The sequence below is a fragment of the Cryptomeria japonica genome, chromosome 4 (assembly GCF_030272615.1).
Source record: "Cryptomeria japonica chromosome 4, Sugi_1.0, whole genome shotgun sequence".
NCBI classification, from domain to species: domain Eukaryota; kingdom Viridiplantae; phylum Streptophyta; class Pinopsida; order Cupressales; family Cupressaceae; genus Cryptomeria; species Cryptomeria japonica.
Window position 1 is genome coordinate 531,390,170 of NC_081408.1, and position 25,579 is coordinate 531,415,748.

Consider the following 25,579-nt stretch of genomic DNA (forward strand, 5'->3'; position numbering starts at 1 on the left):
ACATAAACAATACCAAAAGACTATGTATTACAAAATACTATAGTCATTTTTCTGCTATCCCCGAGAGGAGAGAGATCCCTTTATTTATAGGTGTAGACACCCAAAATTGTCCAGTCTATTTTATTTATTTAATTATCTAAGCCTAATTCTTATATTAATTAAATAAATCTTTATTTATTTAATTAATTCATTTATCCTCTTCTAGCCTTATTTCTCATTTAAATAAATACATTTATTTATTTAAATTATCATTTTCCTAAATTAAATAAATATCTTATTTATTTAATTATCCTACTTCTTCTATTAATTAAATAAATCTTTATTTATTTAATTAATTCATTAGTTTTTTCTAACCATGACACATGTCATTCATCTCTTAATTCATACACTACCTACCCCTCTCATTATTTTATTATTTCTTTTACCTACCCTCTAATCATAGCCGACCTCCTTTTACACCTCTCAATCTTATCCCTCCATTTCATATAGTGTCTTCTATATAAGGAGATGCTTCCTTCATCATCAAACCCTAATCAATCATCCTAATCAATCATGCTAATCATTCTATGCATTCTAATCATTCATGCTAATCATCTTTTATGCAATTGAGTACACTATGATCCTACTTGCAACCACATTCCCTTCTTTGTTGAGCTCTTGTGCATATAAAATCTGAGAGCATATATATCAAGCAAGATCAATGGAGATAGGAAGAATGGAGATCAAAACCCTATTGGACATGTGATGGTATAATCTTTGCGATTTCATGTGATTTGCATTGTCTTAGGTAATCTTCATATGTTATGGTGGATCTTTGTTGATTGTTAGGCTAGGGTTTTGTGGTTGAATTCATTTAGCCTTTCAATATTGTTATTATTGTTATCCATTTTCACCATATACATTTTGGCACGCTTGGTGGGACATGGATTTTTCTTAGATCTATGTTTTTTGCAGATTTTTCTAACCCTATATTGCTATTTTGTAAAACAATTTGGAGAATAATCTTGTGCAGCTAGGGTTTTGGACACAAAATCAAGATCTTGGAGAGATTCGATCATATCTCACAAACGGATAGAAAATTTTGCACCAAATTTGTTTTGCAAGTTGGAAAAAGTATTAGGAACTCTCAATCCAAAATTCAGAATTTTTGGAGCACATTTTCATTTTCTATGAATTTTTTATGATTTTTCATAAAAAATTAATTTTGAGAGAAAATGAGAGAATTTTTTGGATTTTCTTAAATTTTTGGAAATCTCTCATAATTATACATAGTATCTATTCTTTTTTAATTTAATTTTTATGCAAAATATTTCCCTAAAAATTGGATCTTTAAAAATTAAGGTTTTTCCTTATTTTGATCAGATCTCACAAACAGCTTTGAATTTTGACATCAAATTTTTTGTACAGGTCAGGAAAAGTATCAGAAAGATTTAGTAAAAATTTCAGATTTTTGGGATCGATTTTGCATTTTATATGAATTTTTTATGATTTTTCATAAAAAATTAATTTTGAGAGAAAATTAGCGAATTTTTTGAATTTTCATACATTTTTGGAAATATCTCAGAATTATACATAGGATTTGTTCTTTGGGATTTTAAATTTGATGCAAAATCATTCCTCAAAAATCATATCTTTGAAAATTAGGGTTTTGCATTATTTTACTCATCTCACAAACTGCTTGGATTTGTTGCAGAAAATTTTTTGTACAGGTTTGGAAGACCATAGAGACTCTCCATTAAAAATTTAAGATTTTTTGGATTGATTTTGCATTTTATATGAATTTTTTATGATTTTTCATAAAAAATTAATTTTTGGAGCAAATTAGCAAATTTTTTGGATTTTCTTACATTTCTGGAAATCTCTTGAAATTTTACAGGTGGTCTTTTTTTATGATGAATCAAATCTTTGAATTGGTTAACAAAACACATTGTTGAAGGCCCCTATTTCACAAAGTCTTTTGGATCTAAAATTTACCTAACTTGTGTGCTTGCAGGAAGGGGTGATCATTTGAAACAATCCAAACTACTAATAAATCTTTGTTGCAGGTCCTTGGCAAGGGTTTTTCAGATTTGTATTGTGTGCCTTGTTTTCATAGACTAGCAAACACTTCAATTGGTGCACTAAAATTGAATCATTGTCTTTTGTGTCTTGAGCAATAGGCTCTTTTTGTTTAATCTTTAGAGGGCCTGTCTTCCCGTGTGGTCATTAGGACTACTAGTGAGAAGAGAACAACCCAAGTGGTAGCGAGGAAAACCCACATCTTTTGAACCACTATAAACAACTGTATTCATGGTGAAAACTATGGATAACGTGTGCTGATTAGTTCATACCGACACTATGTCTCCCCATAAACCCGTTTGATCAAATTTATTTGATCATTTGTAGGGCATAACCCCTACCGGCTGGGAGCCTTCTATATTTACAGAGCTGAAAGTGCCACATGTATGGCCACACGAGCGGATGCCCTTACTAGCACCTTTTTGTTTTAGAAGCCCAAATCCTTCTAGTTGTTGAGGCAGGAGGTCAGACCTCTGGTAGCGGCCCACACACATACGGTTCTTAGTAGAGATACAAAGTTCGCCATGAGGAGTTTTCATGGGGACTGATGCTTGGCTGACCTGAGAAGTGAGTGCCAAGGGTGGAGCTAGTGAGGTCAAGCATCTAAGTATCCGCTCTGAATAGCGTAGCCTCGGGGGTAAAACCTCATGTGGGATCAACAACTATTGTCTTGGCCAGCCATAAGAATTGTGCTTGACTTATTTTAAACATTCAAAACATTCAAAACCAAACAGCAAAACATTGTGTCTTTTGTGTTTTCAAGTGTATGCAAAACATTTTTACATCAAACAACACACTTTTCTTGGAGAGTCTAAACACTTGCAAACATTGAGTCCTCATCAACATTGTGTCCTCTTCTCACGAACAACAGTCAAACATTCAGATTTTGTCACAACTTCACAAATTGGAAAAATTTTACCGTCCAACAAACAAGAGCAATCAGTTTCGGAATTCTTGAGCTTCCTATGTTGTTTCTCTAGGTTTTCATCTAGCATTCAACTTGTCTTTGGGTCTCACAAAATCCATCATTGCTTTACACCTTACATTACATTCACATTTGTCTAAACTTGAGTCAAAAGGTCACTTGCTTGTCCTCATCATACTTTGTCAACACACTACATACAACAACACTTTGCTAAGTGGTCCCTCATCAAGGTTTCTTACCTTTGGGTCTCATTGGGTCTTACTTAGAGTCAAGGTCAACTTACCTCATCAAGAGAGACTATCCTCTCTTTGGAAGTCACACCTACTCTACTACATACACACTTGGTCTTACACTTTGGACATTGCAAGTACACTTCAGACTCATTTACAATCCATTCAACTCTTGGTCTTCCATACTCTTTCCATTTTTCATCTAGTCTCTCACATCTTGGTCAATACCTAGTTCATGGTTGAAACCCGTCTTAAAAAATCTAGGAGAGAAACTAAAGAGGCTCAAGAGTCCGCAAACATGAGTTCTTATGAGTATGACAATGATATCTTTTTCAATTTTGATCATACTACATTACCTGACATGGATACCTATAGAAACATTCCAAATGTTGAGAACATGGACACTATAAACAACAATGCTACACAAAATGACAATGTGGACAACTTTTCAGTACATTCAGCAGATGTGGAAGAATCCATTATGAATCCCCATTTCAATCGATTGGTTGAGGAAATAATGAGGAGGGATAGACAATACTTCTTACAAATGATGGCACAAAGTGGAGCCAAGATACCTCATGATTTTGACATGTCTCAAATAATGGAACATAGACCTTTGCAACAACCTCACTCCAATATGGATCAAAGGAGACCTAATAGTGGAGGAAATAGAGGACCACATATGGTACCTGAATCACCATCAGCTTTGCTTCAAAAACCAGAGGTCCCACATACACATGGTCAAACATATGATACTTACCTTAGTAGACCATTATGGAAGTCTTATGCAGACAAATATGCTCAATCACATACTAATGCTAAGGATCAACCACCAAAACAATTGGATGTTCAAAGGCATGCTCAAAATTTGGACACAAGGAAACCTCATGTCAAATTTGGGGGCAACACAATAGAACATGACATGCCTGTAGAATATGGTATACATGGACAAAATAGATATTTCACTCCTCAACATGAATCTATACCAAGTGGTCCATATACACAGCATCGCTATAGACCTCCTCCATATGAACATGTGTATGATCAATATCATCCATATATGCAACATGCTCCTCCTCCAATTGGTGCCTCAAGCATGGGGTATGGTCCAAGAAGTCAATCTCCACCTAAGAGCAATTTGGAGCAACAAATCAGGGACTTACAAAAGAAAATGGAGGACATAAATACACCAAAGCCAACATACACAATGAGAGACATATGTCCTTATCCATTTGACAAGAGCATTCCAATGCCTCCTTTTCCTACACAGTTTGTGATGCCTAAATTTGATAAGTATAGAGGAAAAGGGGATCCTAAGGCACACATAAGACAATTTTTCATAGCTTGCATTGAGGTAGCAACAGAAGAGACATATTTGATGAGATTATTCCCACAAAGCTTAGGTGATCAAGCTATGGAATGGTTCTCCCAACTTCCACCTGGAATTAAGTCATGGGGTGACTTAGCAGAGGCATTTATTCAACATTTCTCCTACAACATAGAGATAGACATATCAGTCACTACTTTGTGCAATACTGAGCAAAAGGAGGGAGAATCTTTTGCATCATTTTTACAAAGATGGAGAAATCTAGCCAGCAGATGCTCTTGTGAAATTCCACAAAAACAAATGGTAGAAATGTTCACCCAAAATGTTAACAAAGAGATTGGTTATGACTTAAGGAAATCTTGTTTGTCCACCTTCAAGGACGTCATTGAAAAAGGCTTAGCGATAGAAAAGGTCCTAATTGAACAAGGAGTCATTAAAATATTCAAGGAAAACAAAGATGACTTTAAAGGAAAAGACAAGCCAAGATTTTGGAATAAAAACAAGAACATAGTCAATGATGGTGTTGTTGATGCCAACACAGTGCATCCCAAATTCATTTTTTCTGGATCAAGTTCTACAAACAATCAAGTGAATACTCAAACAACTTCTAGATCACGAAGGAAGTATACCCAGTTGGGAGAACCACTTGAGTCAGTTTTCAAGAAGTTAGTGGCAAACAAGGTGATCACAATTCCAGATTTCCCGCCATATGAACCAAAGGTCAAACCAAATTGGTGGAATGATGATGAGTATTGTGAATTTCATAAGAGCAAGGGTCATAAGATAGGAAATTGTCATCGATTGAAGAACATCATACAAGATCTCATTGATAGAGGTGATATTGAGATCGAGGGACATTCATCCAATCAAGAACATGAGATGTTTAAGGAACCATTCCCAAAACATGACAAGGGAAAAGCTAAAGCCACAGATGACCAAACCAACTATACCAGAGCATCCTATAACTATGATTCAACTATCAATCACATCTCGATGGACAATTACGTCTCTACTATTATCATCAAGGACAAAGCATCTGAGAATTCTACCCAGAGACCCAAGATTGTCCTAAAAGGTGTTGGATCTTCTTCTGAACCTACCTCTGAATGTCATGTTACAACCCGCCAAGGTAAAATAACTTTGCAAGGTGCTCCAACTAAAAACACCACTTCTTCATCAACCAAACCTGAGTATGACCTTGTAGAACAGTTAGGGAAGACACCCGTGTTCATTTCAATCCTTGAGCTTTTACGCATATCTCCCGCACATAAAGCCATTCTTGACAAAATCTTGAGAGATACTGCTATTCCTACTGATCTGAATGTGGACCAGTTTCAAGCCATGGTGGGATACCTTTCCGTTCCACACTCCCTTACTTTCATAGAAGCCGATGACGCTTCCGTAAGTCAGCCACATAATGCACCATTACACATTGAAGCCTTCATACACAAACATAGAATCAAACGAGTCCTGATAGATGGAGGAGCAGGTCTAAACATTTGTACATTGAACACTATTAAACAATTGGGATATTCCGACAAAGCTGTAAATTCTACAAACAAAATTATTATCAAAGCATATGATGATGAAGAGCGTTCATCCAAGGGTACAGTCATCTTACCTCTCAGAGTTGGGCTAGTTACAAAGGATGTGGTTTGTCAAGTCCTAGACATCGATCTCACATACAACATACTCTTGGGATGCCCATGGATTCATGAAATGAGCGCAGTCCCATCTACATATCATCGATGTATCAAGTTTCCACACAATGGAGTTGAAGTGACCGTCAAAGCAGATCCAAATCCATTCATATATTGCAACAATCTGCAACCTCAATCAGAAATAACAATCCCAGTCAATCGTGAAGTTGTTCCTTCATCGGCATACATGGATCCTGAATCCTTAAAAGCTTCTACATCCAAACAAGCAGAGCTAAAAAAAAAGTTCAAGATTAAAGACCTAGGATGTGGTGAGTATATATTTCATGTTGACCAACTCCCATTATCTCCTAAGGTATTTTGTCAACAGGAACAACCTACAAGCAATATGCAAGACCAAGGAATTGGGTGTGAACCACCTAGTGTTGTGGCTACTAAGTCTGAATGCAAATCTCCTCTAGTGGTGCAAGCAACTTTTGATATCAATAGTCCTAAGAGTGGTTCCAATGAAGAATCTATTGAGCGTATCACCAGCCCTCTTGCGAACTCACATAGCTCTACTATTTCATTTGCTCATTCCATTTCCACTCCACTTCCACACTTGGATCAACAAGAATTACAAAAGCCCTTACTCATTGGGGATGAAAAATCAAGCTTTGAAAAGAAAAATCTAAAAGTCAAAACTAAAGAAAATTCCTTTAGTCCAAATCAAAATCAAAAGCTATTGGACTCTGCAAAAATCAAGGTCAAGGATAAAAATCCTATGAAGCAAAAAGAACAAGAGTTGATCTCCAATAATATCAAAATAACTGGGGGCAAAAGTTTGAAAATTTCAAGCCAAAAAGCATACTTGTTGATCCTAAGTCTCCATCATGCTATCCTACTTTCACTTCTTTCCACAATCATAAGCCTTCATAACTCTTCCACTTGTTACACACATCCATCCCCTTCTGGCAATACATCATGGACCTTTAATGGAGCTTCCTTGAAGGACTTTGTTATCAGGGATGCCCAAACTTCTTCAAGTGACACGCATATGGGCCTGTGTAGTCCACACACTAGTAATTCTATCTCAGTTCTTTCATCGAGGAAGACATTCAATCCAGCTACACATCATTCAGTCAAGGAACAATGCAACTACAATCATAAGGTTAAGCCTCGCACATTTGAGGTAGGTGACTTGGTTCTTAGAGAAAATCCTAAAAATCAACAAGACAGAGAGAAGAAGGGCAAGTTCGAACCAAACTGGCTTGGTCCTTACATCATTACAGTAGCATATGGATCTAGTGCATATCAGCTCTCAAATACAGAAGGTGAACCTTTGGAGGATCCTATCAACAGCATGCACCTTCACAGGTTCTACACATAGCTCTTCGGAAGATCCAAAAAATTCAAAAATACAAAAAAAAATTTAAAAAAAAAATAAAAAATTTATATACAAAAAAATAAAAAATTTCAAAAATACAAAAAAAAAAATTTATAAAACAAAAAAATCATTACTTGGTGAAAACCTGGCAAACAAGTGCCTTGTGACACAAAAAACATTGAAAAATCGAAAAAAGTAAAGAGAAATAATTTCGTCCAACGGTGAAAACCACTTCGGTGGCGCCCTGGGCAAGTACCATGGTGAAAACTGGGTCACCAGCACCATGCGTAGAGACATTGCTCCTCCCTCCTTCAGGATTCTCTTTCATCATTTCACTTTGCACACATTCACAACCTATTCGTTCATAATAAACTTACCCATTCCCATCATGGCTTGTTATTGATCTACCCAAGATTGGTTAGCCATTCATAATAAACCATCCCTTTTCACCCCTTTCCATCCATAATAAATCAGATCCTATCTGTGGCTAAGGCAAAATCCTACATCTAGTAATGGGTGTGGAACTGAGAATATCACATGTCTCAAGGAGTACAGTTTCTTCCAGCTTCCTTCAGTCTATCCGTGCACAATCGGCAATAAAGAAGCATTTGCATCACAGATCCACAATAAAGTTTCATCTTCTCCGCAATAAAGTATCAGTTTCATGGATTCAGTCAGTTTTAGATGAGACACAGCAGCAACAATGGGCTTCAACAAATCAAATCTTTCAACAGACTCAGACAACATTATGGTTTAGTGCTATCTATCCTTTCTGTGAAAGTAAACATTGTGACCACAATCAAATAAGACTTATACAAGTGACAAGAGACACTAAACTTGAGGACTACAGTGGATGTTGGTGTCGAGTCTTGGTTTTCTTTTGATTTTATCTTTCTGGTGACATGTCTTTTAGCTTTTCCAAGATGTCTTTGACTAGAGATTCTATCTCCAGGATGTCTTTGACTAGAAAGGCGAGGATGGGGTATCATCACCTATTTGTATTTTCTGTCTGTGGATTGTCTCTTAGTAATGCTATGACTTGTCCAAGGATATGAGGACACTATGAGTCTAGTGTGAACTAGGGCATTCCTTGTTTGTGACTGTCTTATCTCCATGCAAACAGGTACAATGACTTTCTGGGTCGAACATATGCCTCGATTGTCATAACCTACTTGCCATAATAAAGCTCAATGATGATAACGCACAAGAAGCTCTTTCACTTTCATATCTTCTATCTTCCATCCCCCTTTCTTGATTGACCTCCATAGTCCTTCTTGAGTCCGCGTAGCCTGCTTTCACATGACTGAGTATAATGACACACCAAAAACATTTGCATTTCATGTAGCTACACCTACATTACCACATATAAGCATTTCATACATACATATAGATATCACAACTGCATCACATCCTGCACACAACACCTGTTAGCACAATTTACATTTGCATTATTATATTCATCTGCATTACTTACATTCACATTTGCATCATGCATACACATATAAAACATAAACGAACAAAAAAAAAATATTGCATTGCATCATATACATATTTGCATCCATATCATAAGCATCACATAAGAACATATCATCACATAGGTACACATGCATATAGCTGCCGCAAAGATGAATCATCTCATATATATATATATAAAGTGTCATGATACAATGATGTCAAAATCATATGGCTACAATCACCCGTAGGTGTCTACATCATTATACAAAATGGTACAAAACTGATACAGAGGAACTCACTGATCACTCCTGCCAACACTATTGGTAGTGCTAATCCTATCCATGTCATGGTATCCCATGCCACGTGTCCCACCCTCATCTCTAGTCTTGGATCCTAGAACACTCATCTAAGGGCATCCTTGTCTCCGTCTCGATCATATGGAATCAGCTCCCCATCAATCGGTATCCGCATAATCCTATATACATCCTCCAGGGTGACTGTCATCTCACCCATCGGTAGATGAAACGTGCACGTCTCAGAGTGCCATCTCTCAGCCAGCGGAGTCAACAAACCCATGTTTGCCCGAAACTCAGGCACATATAGCACATGTCTCAAACCCATCTCCTCGATGGCAGCTCTGTCCTCGAGCGATAACTCAGGTCGCAACCTCTGCGTCGACGGGAATCTCTCCCGTGACTCTAGCATTGGCAAATACTCCTGCAGTCAAACAACTCAATCATGTCAGTTATAGTGGCATTCATTGTTTATCACAAAATGCTACTCGCTATCTAAATGCATATGGCTATCTACCCTAGTGAACCTCACTATTCATCACAAAGTGTTGCTATTTATCCTAGTGGTACTCACTGTTCATCACAAAGTACTACGTGTGTGACACTCCCTGTTCATCACAAAGTGCTGCTCATATTTGAGTACTCCCTGTTCATCACAAAGTACTCTATCTTGGTACTCACTGTTCATCACAAAGTGCCTTGATCTATCCTAGTCTTCCTAAAGGACCTGCTTGAGTGTATCCCCTCAGCAGCTTATCCAATCGACAACATATGTTCATCACAGAACTGCCGATTTGACCTAGAAGATGCAAATTCATACTTTTCAAACGCAAACGCGCTTACATGACATAAACACGCTCAAAGACTACATAGACGCACTTGAAAAACATAGACGCGCCTTCTTGACACAGACGTGCCTATGCTCTGCACAGACACGCTTGGACATTTTTTGACACTTTTTGGACCCTAGTCTAAGCGCATTTATTACCCTATTCGACATGCATTAATGACAAAATTAAATGCATCAAAGTATGAGGAGGTTTGGTGGTACTTACCGGCTCTCCTGCCTCTGCTGGCCTCTGAAATTGGCGAACGCGATCGAATCTGTGAGTGAAAGCCATCGCTGCTGACTGCTCCTGCTCTATTTTCGCTCTGCAATATGCTCTTGTGAATGTGTAGATGACAATGAGGATGTATTTTCCCCCGTGGTCTATCTTATAGCCTACCCTAGCCCTCGCATTCATTTCCCGAGTCAGTCTTCGTTATCCCGTGACTTTGTCACTTTATCCGGTCAATCCATTCTATCTTGTCTTTCTTATCGAGAGATTGTCTGCAATCTTTTCAGACATTTTCATCCAATCTCTCGAGGGGGCATATCATTCCCATTCTGGGGCAGCTCTGTATCAGTTCATCTTATCTTCTTTGAAACAATGCGACAAGCCACATTGTCTCAAAGAGGGGCAAAATGTAGACACCCAAAATTGTCCAGTCTAATTAAATAAATATTTTATGTATTTAATTATCTAAGCCTAATTCTTCTATTAATTAAATAAATCTTTATTTATTTAATTAATTCATTTATCCTCTTCTAGCCTTATTTCTCATTTAAATAAATACATTTATTTATTTAAATTATCATTTTCCTAAATTAAATAAATATCTTATTTATTTAATTATCCTACTTCTTCTATTAATTAAATAAATCTTTATTTATTTAATTAATTCATTAGCCTTTTCTACCCATGACACATGTCATTCATCTCTTAATTCATACACTACCTACCCCTCTCATTATTTTATTATTTCTTTTACCTACCCTCTAATCATAGCCAAACTCCTTTTACACCTCTCAATCTTATCCCTCCATTTCATATAGTGTCTTCTATATAAGGAGATGCTTCCTTCATTATCAAACCCTAATCAATCATCCTAATCAATCATGCTAATCATTCTATGCATTCTAATCATTCATGCTAATCATCTTTTATGCAATTGACTACACTACGATCCTACTTGCAACCACATTCTGTTCTTTGTTGAGCTCTTGTGCATATAAAATCTGAGATCAAATATATCAAGCAAGATCAATGGAGATAGGAAGAATGGAGATCAAAACCCTATTGGACATGTGATGGTATAATCTTTGTGATTTCATGCGATTTGCATTGTCTTAGGTAATCTTCATATGTTATGGTGGATCTTTGTTGATTGTTAGGCTACGGTTTTGTGGTTGAATTCATTTAGCCTTTCAATATTGTTATTATTGTTATCCATTTTCACCATATAGAATAGGAAAACTTATAACAAACTTCTAACTGATCGATGACATTCCTACAGAATAGGCAAATAGGATTTATTAAAAAAGAAAAGAAGAAGTCAGTGCAGGACAACAAAACAATATCTGTCCTGCAGCTCAGAAAATATAACATGACTCGCTTCCTAGATCTAAGCTCCACTAAGAATAGTTATAAATGTTTCATAAATCAATCTACTGAAGAACCGGTCAAGTGATTTCGATCATTACTGCATTTCTCTGACTGGGTCTGCATTACGATTATATGCTTGATGCTCTTTTGAACCGCCATTTGTCTTTACTTCACCTTTGCTGACCCTGCATCATGATATTAATGTGCACAACAAACATGTGTATATACTAATGCTAACATGATATAATTTAAACCATATTTATAATTGATTTTAGATATTTGCATAGACAACATTTAAAATCACTATATGACATCCTTGGGTATAAGTTAAACCAGTTTCAGAAACACTTAAAAGGTATCAACTTAGGAGAATATTATAATCCAAATGTCATCTAATAATAAGACCTAGGCAAGAGTATTATATAAAAAATCTATCAAAATAGAGCCATTATTTAGGTTCATCAGTTTTTATCTTAACTGAGTTTTCCGCGTCAAAATCTTGGTGTTATGTGTGATGTTGTTGTTGTGCTTATCTTTGTTCTTGCTACAATTGATGAGATATGAATTTGTGCTTAAACTGTTTGATCTAGTGAAAACTGATTCACCTCCCCTCTTAGTTATCCTTCATTGTTGTTGCCAACAAGTTGGATGTGTTAGAAATTGTTGTGGGTGTTATTTAACTATTGCTATTGGTTCTTGACAGCTATTGATGCGTTGATGCCTTTGGATTGAGTGTTTGTGTTTGGCATATCAGTTGAGTCAAGATATATATTTCATTGTGAAAGATTGTGTGGCTTTCTAGAATTGTATGGCCTCCTATGTGTAGTGGAAATGACATTGTGGAGGGTGAGAGGATTCATGCATGAGATGGTGGTCAATTTTTTCCTTGTTGTAGGTATCTTGATGGAGCACATGGAGCACCTAGATTCCATGATGGTATATGTGGCTAGAGAGATTGTTCCCTTGTTCATGTTTGAGATTACTTATTTACCCTTATGCAATGTATACTGCAAGTGGGAGAATGTTGGGAAAATAGGTGTTGTACACCTTACATAATAATTCTTATAATTATAATATTTTATTTATTATGTGATGTTTTACATGGATGTGTAACATGTAGAGATTCTTTTGAAATATCATTGGGGCCACTGTGATGTTGTATTGTAACATTGTAATATTATATTGTAATTATTTAATATTGGGGAAAGTAAATTAATAAAGTATCAACCATTAGATGTGGGGTCAATGGGGTAGGTAGCCCATGGTATTAGCACATGGTTTTGATTTAATACCACTTGGTGGTTTTGTGGGAGCTTATGTCTATAAAAGTAACCACAAGGGTAGTTGTTTGGTTTAGCTAAGTTAGCGTTTGTGGAGACTGAAAGTATGGCATGGAATGTATGGTTACATTCTTGTTCACATGGAATGCTTGTTGAGGGTTGGGTTTTTGAAAGCTTTCATGGTTGTATTTGTAATGGTGCATTGTTGATAATACATAAATGGTAGATGCTTTTGGAGGATAAGTTTTTCCCTCATGAGAGTTTTCTTATGGCATCTCTTCTATCACTCTTTGATGGGTATGTTGTCTATTCTTTGCATATGAATTCTAAGTGCTTATTAGCTTGATTTCTCAATTGGGTTATGTGGAAATTGTCATTTCTATGGCAACATGTTTCCTTTCAAGAAATTAAAAAATATATAAAAATTAAATATATAATTCAATACTATATTATTCATTTTAATTTTTTGATTATTTAATTATCTCAATTAATTTACTAATATCCACACTGTAGTGTCCCTCCCTGATTCATCTTGTCTTTATGTACATCAGAGGATTATATTGATTTAGCTTAGTCTACTTTATGATAATTTGTTGGTATCATGCTATGTACGAACCCTATTTCATGATTGAACTGGATATGAAGATGGATCTATATTTGATGATTTATGTGTTCATTATTCATGATGGATCATATTGCTTATGGGATTTTGATGACATTATGATTATGCTAACCCTACTCTATGATTGTGATGTTTGAATTGATGCTATGATTTTTGTGATTATTTTCTAGTGTCTTTTTTATTAGAGACGATGTTATACCACTCATTGCGAGCACAATATGACATTGTGATTCTCTATCACTTCCCTAATCATTTATGGTGTATATGTATCGTATATATGTTGTATTGAATTTTAGTGGTGGCTCCAGATTTGTAGGTATCAGACATTGACTCCACCTAGTCTCATAGGTCTAAGCGTGTCCTATCCCAATGGCATGTTGTTGGAGATGGCATGTTTTTCCCTCACACACTCTAGGCTTAAGTAGTTCACCTTATTAGTGTGTTGTGGCACAAGTTGGTGGTTAGAGTCTTGTGTCGATGTTCAACCTTATGTCGGGTTGCTTGAGGTGTTGTGAGTATGTGATTTATATGTAATTAATATTTGATTAGTATTAATACTATAGTTGATTTATTTGATTATTATTTGATTGGTTATTTAATATTTATTTCTATTGGCTTGGTTAATGATCAACTGAGCTTGATTTATTTAATTAATTGAGTTATTGCTTATTGGCTATTTATTTATTGTTTAATTGATTAGTGATATTTATTTATTTTTGAGATTTTATACTTGTTTAATTGTGTTTGATTTATTTGATTTATTGATTAAACACTTTATTAATAATTTATTGGTTTATTAAGTATTTATTGTTTAATGGTTATTTATTTATTATTTAATTAATTTATTATTTAATGTTTATGCTTTATTGTTGATTTGATGTTATATTTAATTATGAGTTTCTATTTATTAAGCTTTTATTTATTTATTTAATTATTGTGATTCGATTTGTTATTATCCCATTTATTTTATTACATTATTATTATTATTATTATTATTATTATTATTTACATAATTAGTTATATTATAAAGTTTACCTACCCCTTATTTCTATTGGTTATTTTGAGTGAGGTAAGTAAATAATATTGGTAAATAATACTTACCTCGTTTTCATGCATGGTAGGTATAATATATAGTTTATTGGAATTTTTTGATTGGCCAGTGGATTTCTATAGTTTCAAGTTTAATTTTCTATTTAATTGAATTTTTTGTATGTTGTCGAGTGTAATTGTAGTGCCCAAACTTTTGGGCAAAAACACAACAACAAAATTTTTTATTTCATTTTTTAAAACACTTAATTACTTGAGATCTGTTGGCATTATGATGCATTTTCTATGATTGGTGAAATGGTTGTCATTGTTGGCAACATCATCTTCTAAGTCTCTACAGTCCATCAGTAAAGGAGTAAAGGGTAACTGATGAAGAATAAGAGTCCTTATTCCTATCGGCAGTGAGTAGACCGGTATACAGGGGTTAATCGGATAAGTAGAAAGTAGACCGGTATACAGAAGGTAACTAGTTAGGCAGTTTTGGACTGATACATAGGCGGGCTAAGTAGAAAGTAGACCGGTATATAGAAGGTAACCGATTAGGCAAAATTGGACCAGTACATAGGCGACAACCAACATCACAGGAGTCTCAACCGACAGACTTAGAAACCAATAGTCTTCCCTATTCAACTGGCGAGATTTTCGACATGAACAGTTGTCTTGATCGATATTCCTGAAATGATTTTTGGAGAGCAATTTGAGGTGCGATAACAAATTTTTGAATCTCATTTGTGAAGGGAAAGTTGGCACCAGAACTAAAGGCTAATATATTCACATCATTCATTCTAATTATTATGATTAGGAGTATGAGAAAAAGATCTATGTGAATGTTAATAGGGTGAACAAAATAGAGTGTAGTAGATAGAGGTATGAATCGGTGAAGCCGAAACTGATCAAAAGAACAGAGCATGCAAAGTCGATCTATGAGACAGAGGTAGTGTCATCAGACAAATCAATCATCTTTGTTGCCTTCTAACAATTGCAGCATTGTAAATCCCTTAACAAGGTGAACCTTAACCGGTTCTTTATGTAAAATCTCTTAACCGAGTCACTTCAGATATGAAGTTGTAAAATCCTCTAGCAAGGTGAACTTTAATAGGTTCTAAGGTATTGTTAACTGGATACCAGTCACTTCTAATAGGGTGATGTTCTCAGAAAGAACTGGTTGTAAGCTCTTAATAGGGCACTCTTTTTCACTATAGTAAAAGAGATTGTGGGTTATCCCCACTGTGGTTTTCTCCCTCTAACCAAGGGTTTCCACTTATAATTGCTAGTGTTATGTGATGCTTATTTATGCATGGAAATCTCCTTTCTTTGATGTTCTTTGCTTTCATGATTAATGCAATTTTTAAGATAATTTGACTGATTCACCCCCCATCTCAATCACTGGTTAATACTAACAATTGGTATCAAAGCCTAGGTCCTCTGAAGAAAAGTTTGACAGCTTGAGGAAAAAGATCATGGATGAATACCAGTATCAGAAGTAGATTGATGAAGCTAATGAAATGATTTCTTAGTTGAAGGAGAGACTGAGAAAATCACTTGCTAAAAGGAAGGAACTAGCTCTACAACTAAATGAGAGTCTGGATATCATAGATCAACTCTTTGAACATAGTGGATCTGAAGAAGCAGAAGAAGTAGTCTCAAAACTAATGGAAAAGAACAAGAAGATGACTAAAGAAATCATAGATCTAAAAAGAGAGCATGAAAGTCAGGCTCTGAGAATGACTGAAATACTAGAAGCTAGCAGGATAGCAGATGAAAGAAAAGGAGATGCAAAAGAAGTTTTGTCAAAAGCTGAAAAAAGCCAAAAGGCTTGCTGAAGAAGCCCTAAGACAAAATGATGCAATCATCATTGAAAAAGATGAAGAAATCCAAATTCTCACTCAAGAGAATGAAGCCATGCATGAGCATCTGCATGAAAAAGTGGAGGAAAAGGAGAAGATGATGAAAGAGATTGAACAACTAAAAAATGAGTTGAAAGATGAGAAAATTTAATGAAAGCTCTCAGAAGATAGACAAACAATTAAAATCTCAGAGGAGAACAAAGGAGACAACCGGTCTTGGTTACTCAGGTACAGGTCCTATGGAAACTAGAGAAACATCTTAATCCAAATGGATGAAGGATGATAAAAGGAACAATTCAGGAATGAAAGGTATTAAATTTTCTAAATATTCTTGCAATCATTGTGGTAAACCAAGTCATAAGTCTGATGTCTATAGAAATCAACTGGTCAGTCAAAAGAAGTCTTTCACCTTTGATGGTTATTTCTATAATTGTCACAAGTATGATCACACTACTTATGAGTGTAGATCTTGATCTAGCAGCATGTCTAAAGGAAGAAGCTTTAATGGATATTGCTTTACATGAAATAAATATGAATACAAAGTTAAAGAATGCATGTTAAAGACAAATGCATCAAGATCACCATCCAAACCAGTTAGCTCTAATAGAAAGAGCAATCAGTTCAATGCCACGTGTGGTAATTTTGGTCATACTACAACAAATTGCAGGATGAAAATGGGTTAGAGAAACAATGCAGGACCATGGAAGACAAATGGTATGGCATGTTTTAATTTCCATTAGATCGGTCATTTAGCCAAAAAGTGCAAGAACCAATTCTATAACCAGTCTAAAGATAGGAACTAGTTTGGCAAGAAGAAAGGGCCAAATGACTTGAAAGGAAAGAAAACAATTGAAGAGGTGAGGAATGAAATGAAAAAAAAATGGATTAAGAAGGAAGAAAGTAAAGAAGGAGAGAATCATTCTAAAACTAAGTCATCATCCACTGGTGATGATAGTTCCTCTTCAAACTAAGCATACCGATGCTCAGGGGGAGCACATATGGTAAGCTCATTATTGAATCCCCTCGACCGATATGAGGTTATGTCTATCTACATAGTTAAGATGCATAGAAGTTTGTTTAAAGATCTTATTTAGTAAATTTTTTGAGGGTTAGTGTAAATGTTGTTTGTGTATCAGTCGGTAACAAGCAATAGGTAAGAAGTAAATCGGTGTACCTTAAGTTGTAAATGGTCAAAATTGTACAAACTAGCCATTGTATTGAAGCACCGATAAACCTTAACGAATAAATAAAGAAATGATAATACATTTCATTTACCTTGCTTTCTTGTGAACATTCTTGAGCTCTCATGCGACCTAAGGTGATTGAAATCTTGCTAGCGCTATTTGTGCAAAGTGATCAAGCAGTGCGATAGTGGTGATTGGAAACCCTAGAGGAGAAGGTATTCAAACCTTATTTTTGAAAAATTTGTTTGAAGTTGATCATGGCAGATTTTGTGTCGACTCTTGTGTTGGTTGAAGCAATTAAAGAACCACAACCCAAGTTCAAGATGCATCCTATGAAGGCTAGAGAGATCGACATGACCGGTGCCCTATCATTTGTGCCCTCTAGTGTGTCACTGGTTGAAGATATTCGCTCCTTCATCCATTGCAAGCTTGAAGAACTTGGAGATAAATTCATTCGAAATGAATTCAAAGGGTTTTGTGATCATGATCTATTGAAGGCAGAACATTTTTCATCTGGAGACCAAGGGTTTGTCAAATGATGTTGATTTTTCTAATCAATTTGATACCGATTAGGTCAAGTATGTGCTTAGAAAAATGCATGATCAATTTCTATGGCTAGAAGCTGAAGCACCAATCAAAATCACAAAAGATGTGATCCAAAGAGTAATAAGGTTTAGCGCAACTGGTGAAGCACTAACCCTAAGAACAATATCATCCATTGAAGTCACTTGGTTGACTCAATCCTGATATGACAAGAGAGCAGTGACAATCACTCACATTGAGGACATAGAAGTGAGGTTTGCTTCTGCAGTGTTGGGTTATAGGGTCTATCAATCAAGCCACATGAACAATATGCCGAGCAGTGCTATCCATGCAGCCTATCGAATCATCAAGGAGGATGTTACATACAATATCTATGAGATTATCAAAGGTCAATTCCTAGTGAACATGGATCAAATTAAGAAGGACAAGAAGCAATCATTCAAGTATGGTTCATTACCGGTATGTATATTCTTCTATGTGCAAAATTTCTTTCCTGGTAAGGGCAATGTAGTGTGGTCTGAAGATAAACCTATCATGGTTCAAATAGGTGAAATGATTAGAGATTTAGGTGATAAGTTTGGAGAAACAATGTGGGGTTATTTTAAATAATTCCAAACCAGAATGTACAAAAGAGAGAGAATCCCAACCAGTATAGTTCAAAAGTAAAAGGATGACATTTGTTTTCTTGTTGACACTGATTGTTGCATTATTCAAGTAGTTCAACCTAGAACCTTTTGGGTACTTGTTATGGGTTATGAGGTCAAGGAAAACATTACTAAAGTATATGCAAACATGTTACTATCTAAACTGATAGATAGAAAAGAAAAGAGATTTGGAACTTGTGAGGAGGCAAGCTCCAAAATAAAAAAGGGAACTCAAGGAGCCTATCATACAAAAGAGAGTAAGGAAAATGATTGACACATTAGACAAAAAGTATGGAGGTGAAGCATCTGATGCCACTACTTCCACTAGTACAAGTGAACAAATAGGAACCAAATCAAACAAAGTTGAAGAACAAACAAGAGAAAAGAAGAAAATTTCAAAGACAAAACCCAAGGGTACTGCATCTAGCAAGCTGACAACATACACAAAAGAAAAGGACTCAAATACTCCTGCATCTTCCCCAGGTAAAGGTAGAACGGTAGGAGTGACATATGCAAGAAAGAAAAAGAGTGAAGGTTTAGTTGACACAAAGGCTAAAAAGGAGCCCAAGAAGGATGAAAAGGAGGGTGATAACGCTAACACCCAATTTGATGTGGAAATAAAAGAAGTCAAAAGAAGTGGTAGAAATGTAGTTCCAACTGTTGATGAATTGGTCCATGGGATCAAAGAGTATGGAGGTCTATCTGGTGTTGGGATAAAATATCCCCTCTACAACGAGGAGGGCAAAAGAAAAATTGAAGAAACACTTATCTGGAACATGCATAAGTTCTGCAGAACTCCCAGTGAACTATATGGATTAATTCCATCACACTTGCAAAATCAAATTGAAGGGAGTTGGAAAACAAATTTAGCTATTGAGAAAGAGTACAAGATAAAAGCACCTGTGGAAGTGCAACATAATCTTGATTATAATCAAGCATCTATGCATGTGTTCAATGCTTCAAAATAAGGAATAGGAAAAAGAGAGTGGCCATAGAAGATATCCAAGGTGTGCATGATGAGGGTGTTGCCTTATGGAAAACAATCTTGAGCTAGCAAAAGGAAGCTGAAGAAGAAATAGCAAAGGGAACAAAAGATGACCAAGGTGCAGCTGCCCTTGACAAAGGCTCTACTAAAGGTTTTGATGTTTTCACAGTTGATGATATCATAGGTAATGTTGTGTTAGATATTCCTAATTTGACAAAGGATGTTGAGCAACCGGTCAAACGCAAATAAATTATTGAAACTTTTTATATTGATGTTTTACTAGTAAAGGGAGCCAATAAAACTAAGCATCCCAGTGAAGATGAAGTCATAATTAAAGATATACCTTATGAAGATAAACCTCATAGAACTTTAGTAACAATAAATCCTACTGACAATGAACCTCTTTTATCAAGAAAAAGTGTAGAGGAAGGAAATCCAAAGGTGATAAATTCATCAATACCACCTGTTGAAGAATAAGAGAAGAAGGAAACCGAGGAGAAGGAAGAAAAATACAAGGAAGCAGAAAAGAAGGAAGAAGAGATGAAGGAAATAGAGGAGACCAAGGAATCAGATTAACGCAAGAAGAAAGAGGATTCTTTGTTTGGTCAACCTGAAGATGGTAAGAAAATAGTGGTGAACACTCCTCTAGTAAAGAGGAAGTTAGATTTAGAAAAGGAGAGTGAAAATAAGAAAGCTAAACTCACCACTGCAGCCATCTCAAGAAGAAGAAATAGAGGAGGAAGAAGAGGAAGACTCTGTAATCGACATAAAGAAGATGACCCCCAAACAATTAATGAAAGTTTTAAAAAAATTGAATCTTCAAGCTGAAAAGGAAAAACTTAGAGCAAAGAAAAAGAAGACCAAAATTCTTAATACAACAAAGACTATTTTGTCTGATCTCATTCCTGACATTGTTGTTGATGACAATGCACCCATCATTGATCAACTGGGCACTCTTGTCAAAGCAATCGGTTCAAAGGCAACCGATTTGGAGAAGGTTGTAGTTAGACAGTATGAAACAAGGAGAGGTGAAAATTTAATGGAATAAATATTAGTTGGCAAAGTTGCTCTCTCCACCAACACTAAAGAGGTCAAATCTATATTACAGGAAGTTGGCCAATTATTAGTCAAATCATCAAGGTTCACCGATTCAATCAAATATCTTGAAGATAAAAGAGCTCAGACTCAAAGGGAAATCTAAGATCTGATTGGTTCTTTTGATCCTCTTACAAGGTTTGCAATGACCTTTGGTGGAAAGGTCAAACAATTAACTCATAAAATCAAAAAGTTAAAAGAGGAAGAGGATAAACAAGCTCTTAATCTATTAGAACTATAGTGCCACCTTGCATCGATCATTGATTTCATGCAAAGGAATGTCAAAGAAGAAGAAGATCTCATAAATGCACCTGATTGTAAGACAGTAGATGATATGGAGGATTTTGTTACAATTTTGCATGAACACTTCAACACCATGAAACAGGTGAAGCCTTCATGAGAATCCTCTTTGCAAGCTGATAAGGAAAATTTCAAAGACATTTTTGCTTTACTTTCATGAATTCTTTTGTATATTCTTTGTCATTGATATCAAAAGGGGGAGTTTGTATATACATGAGGCACATAAATAGGGGATCAAAACCGACACATACATGACTATTTTGCAGTGTTTGCCACCAATGCCAAAGGGGGAGTTTGTTGGCATTATGATGCATTTTGTATGACCGGTGAAATGGTTGTCATTGTTGGCAACATCATCTTCTAAGTCTCTATAGCCCATCGATAAAAGAGTAAAGGGTAACCGGTGAAGAACAAGAGTCCTTATTCCTATCAGCAGTGAGTAGACAGGTATACAAGGGTTAACCAAATAAGTAGAAAGTAGACTAGTATATAGAAGATAACTGGTTAGGCAGAATTGGACCGGTACATAGGCGGGCTAAGTAGAAAGTAGACCGATATACAGAAGGTAACCGGTTAGGAAGAATTGGACCGATACATAGGTGACAACCAACATCACAAGAGTCTCAACCGACAGACTTAGAAACATCCAATTGAACCAGCGGTCTTCCCTATTTAACCCGCAAGCTTTTTGGCATGAATAGTTGTCTTGACTGATATTCTCAGAATGATTTTTGGTGAGCAATTTGAAGCGCGATAACAGATTTTTCAATCTAATTTTTGGAGGGAAATTTGGTGCCATAACTAAAGGCTAATATATTCACATCATTCATTCTGATTATGATTGGGAGTATGAGAAAAAGATTTGTGTGAATGTTAACAGGGTGAATGAAATAGAGTGCAGTAGATTGAGGTATGAATCGGCGAAGCTGACACCGATCAGAAGAATAGAGCATGCAAAGTGGATCTGTGAGACAGAGGTGGTGTCATTAGAGAGATCAATCATCTTTGTTTCCTTCTAACAATTGCAGCATTGTAAATCCCTTAACAGGGTGAACCTTAATCATTTCTTTATGTAAATTCTCTTAACCGAGTCACTTCAGATATGAAGTTGTAAAATCCTCTAGCAAGGTGAACTTTAAGAGGTTCTAAGGTATTCTTAACCGGATACCAGTCACTTCTAATAGTGTGATGTTCTCAGAAAGAACTGGTTGTAAGCTCTTAATAGGGCACTCTTTTTCACTGCAATAAAAGAGATTGTGGGTTATCCCCACTGTGGTTTTCTCCCTCTAACAAAGGGTTTCCACGTATAATTTCTAGTGTTATGTGATACTTATTTGTGCATGCAAATCTCTTTTCTTTGATTTTCTTTTCTTTCATGATTAATGCAATTTTTAAGTTAATTTGGAAGGATAGCTGCAGACCAGTCAGTTTGAAAGTTTGAATTGTGACCAAACTATTTTGACTGATTCACCCCCCCCTCTCAGTCACCGATTAATACTAACAAGATCTAAGTAATGTTTAGATGTGGTTGTTCTCTTAGTTCCTCTAGTTTGATAACTTAAGTTTCTAACTTAATGAGATTTATAATGCGAGCGATTGAATGTTTTATTTTATCTCTTAACTAAAGGGGAACTTTAGAACTTCTCCCAATTCCATAAGCAATTTATTAATTAAAATTATTTAAATTTTAACCAAGTGTTGGAAACCATTTAATTTCTCTTAAAAATTATTACTGTATGCGGGAAAAGTGGGCTGATAAAATTTAATATATGAAAATATTGTAAAATACTAGTCCACACACACACAGGACTTCTTGGTGCAAGCTATGGAGTAACGTAGTGTTACCCAGCTTCCCAAGGAGGGTCCCATGGTTCTCTATCTCACAATGTCCCTCAAACCAATGATTTTGCTCTCAGATCACTGAGCAAAATGGTTTAGGGATGGCAAATTTAAGAACGAGGGATGCACTGATAGTTTTTAAGATGAGATGTGTTAAGCTATGTATGATTCTAGAAATGCAATAAACTAGATGATAAGATGACAAGGTTAGTATGAATACTATCCTAGCATACTATATTTAGTCTATGATTGAGCTAAAATGATAAAGAAATTATTCTAAACATGCATATTAGTCTAATTTCTGATCTAAAAGAGGCTAAATGAGGAGCATATATGAAATGAGAAAGCTTGAAAGAATTTGAGCATAAGTGTAATGCTTCAAATTTGAAAGATGATTCTTTAAAATGAAGGAATGAGAGCTCTATTTATAGCATAAACAGGGCAATGGATGGTCAAGATTGAATGGTTTAATCAAGGGCCAGGTTTGAAAGTTGGGGATCCATGTGCACAATTGGCACCAATGAAATGGTGACAAGTGTCAACATAGGGTTGGGTTGAGAGAAGAGGCTGGAGGCATTAAAGGCCTGAGAAGACCTCATGGTTATCTAAAGGCTAAGGGTCAAGTCTAAGTTAGGCTTACCCACTGGATTAAGAGTTAATCTAAGGATAAACCTTTGTGCAAATGATTAAGAGATAATCATGGTCAAAGCATTAATGGCCTGATGAGACCCTTGGGTTGGATAGAGGTTGAGTCAAAACAAATGTTTTAACCATGTGGGAGGGTTTGAATTAACCATTAATGTTTATTGGAGACTTTTGGGGATTAAGTGGTTGAAGGTTGAAAGCCTTCAATGGTTTTCAAAGACTTTAAGGGTTTTGGTGGTTGAAGGTTGAAAACCTTTAATGGTTATCAAAGACTTTAAGGGTTTTGAGAAGTGACTTCCCTTTTGCTTAGGAATGTGACAAAGTTTAGAGTAGGGGTTAGGTTAATTAGAAGCGATTAGAAGATTCTAGAAGGGATTAGGAAGGGGTTTGGGATTTTGCAAGTGGATGGAGGGATAATATGATTTAATTGAAATAATTTAATTCATTCAATTTGGTTGTAATTAAATAAATTTGATTTATTCAATTTGGGATAACTATTTAATTAAATTTGAATTTAATTAAAAGTGGATAGGGGGGTTTTAATTGAATAAAATGATTTATTCATTAAATGGTATAGTGAATTTATTTAAATAAATTGAGTAATTTATTTAATAAAATAGAGGAATGTGGATAATTTAATCAAATTGGATTTAATTAAATAGAGAAATGAACATAAAATATTCATTTAGGAATATGGTCATTTTTATACGTCTACAATTACTAATAAATTATATTTCAATTTCTTATATAATTTACTAATAATTCCCATTGCTATTTAAATCTGATTAAAATATTCCAATAATGACAATACAACTTTATTTTTAATTAAATCGCCCAATTGAAATCTTCAATTTTAACTATAATAGTGTTAATATAATTTCCTTATATTATTAAAACAATTCTATAATCCACTATATTAATGTTAATACAAATTCATTATATTAATTTTAAATAAATGGACAATTGTATTTATTGGCCCAAAACGTCCTTATAATATTAAATCATTAAATGGTTTCCCATTTGGACTAATTTAAATTCATGATTAAAAAAAACTCATTTATTAACTTAATTCTATATTTTAATTTGTATTAAAATGACCAATTAAATGTCCCTTTATTTTAAAATTTGGGAACTTTCCCTCCAATTCATTATTTTAAAATATACCCTCTTCTATTTAAAAAAAAAAGGTTGACCTAATCTTTATATTTTAAAAATAAGCCCCTTTTAGGGTTTCTCAACCCACATGGGTTATCCTTATCTCCCTATATTTTATTTTTACTAAATCTAAACCCTAAGTCAGATTAGGGTTCACCATGATACATTTTCATGGTGGATTTTTTTTTGTTTGTGCAGGGCCTCAAGTTTTCATGGCGGCCGAATCATTGTTTGCAGGTTCGACGACAGGGTTTGGGCGGATGGCGGAGTGTTAAATGGCGGGCGGTGGTGGCGCTGTGGTGGCCACATAGTGGGTCGCTCCACTATGGGTCGCGGCCACTAGTGGGTCATCCCACTGTGGTCACATCTCGATGGTGTTGTGCCCCATTGCTAACAATCACGATGGAAAAAAAGAAACCGAAAGTTTTGTTGATAATTTTTTTTGTTTGTTTAAAAAATTTATTTCCTACTTAATATGATTCTTATGATATGGTATGTGTGTGTGATATATATACTCACTGTGTATTCATAGTGTTTTTTCCAGTTTATTTTATTTATCAACAACATTCTTTATATATATATATATATATACATTTCTATTTGCACAAATATATGTTTTATCAAATGAAGTTACTTTCTATTTATCTACATTTTG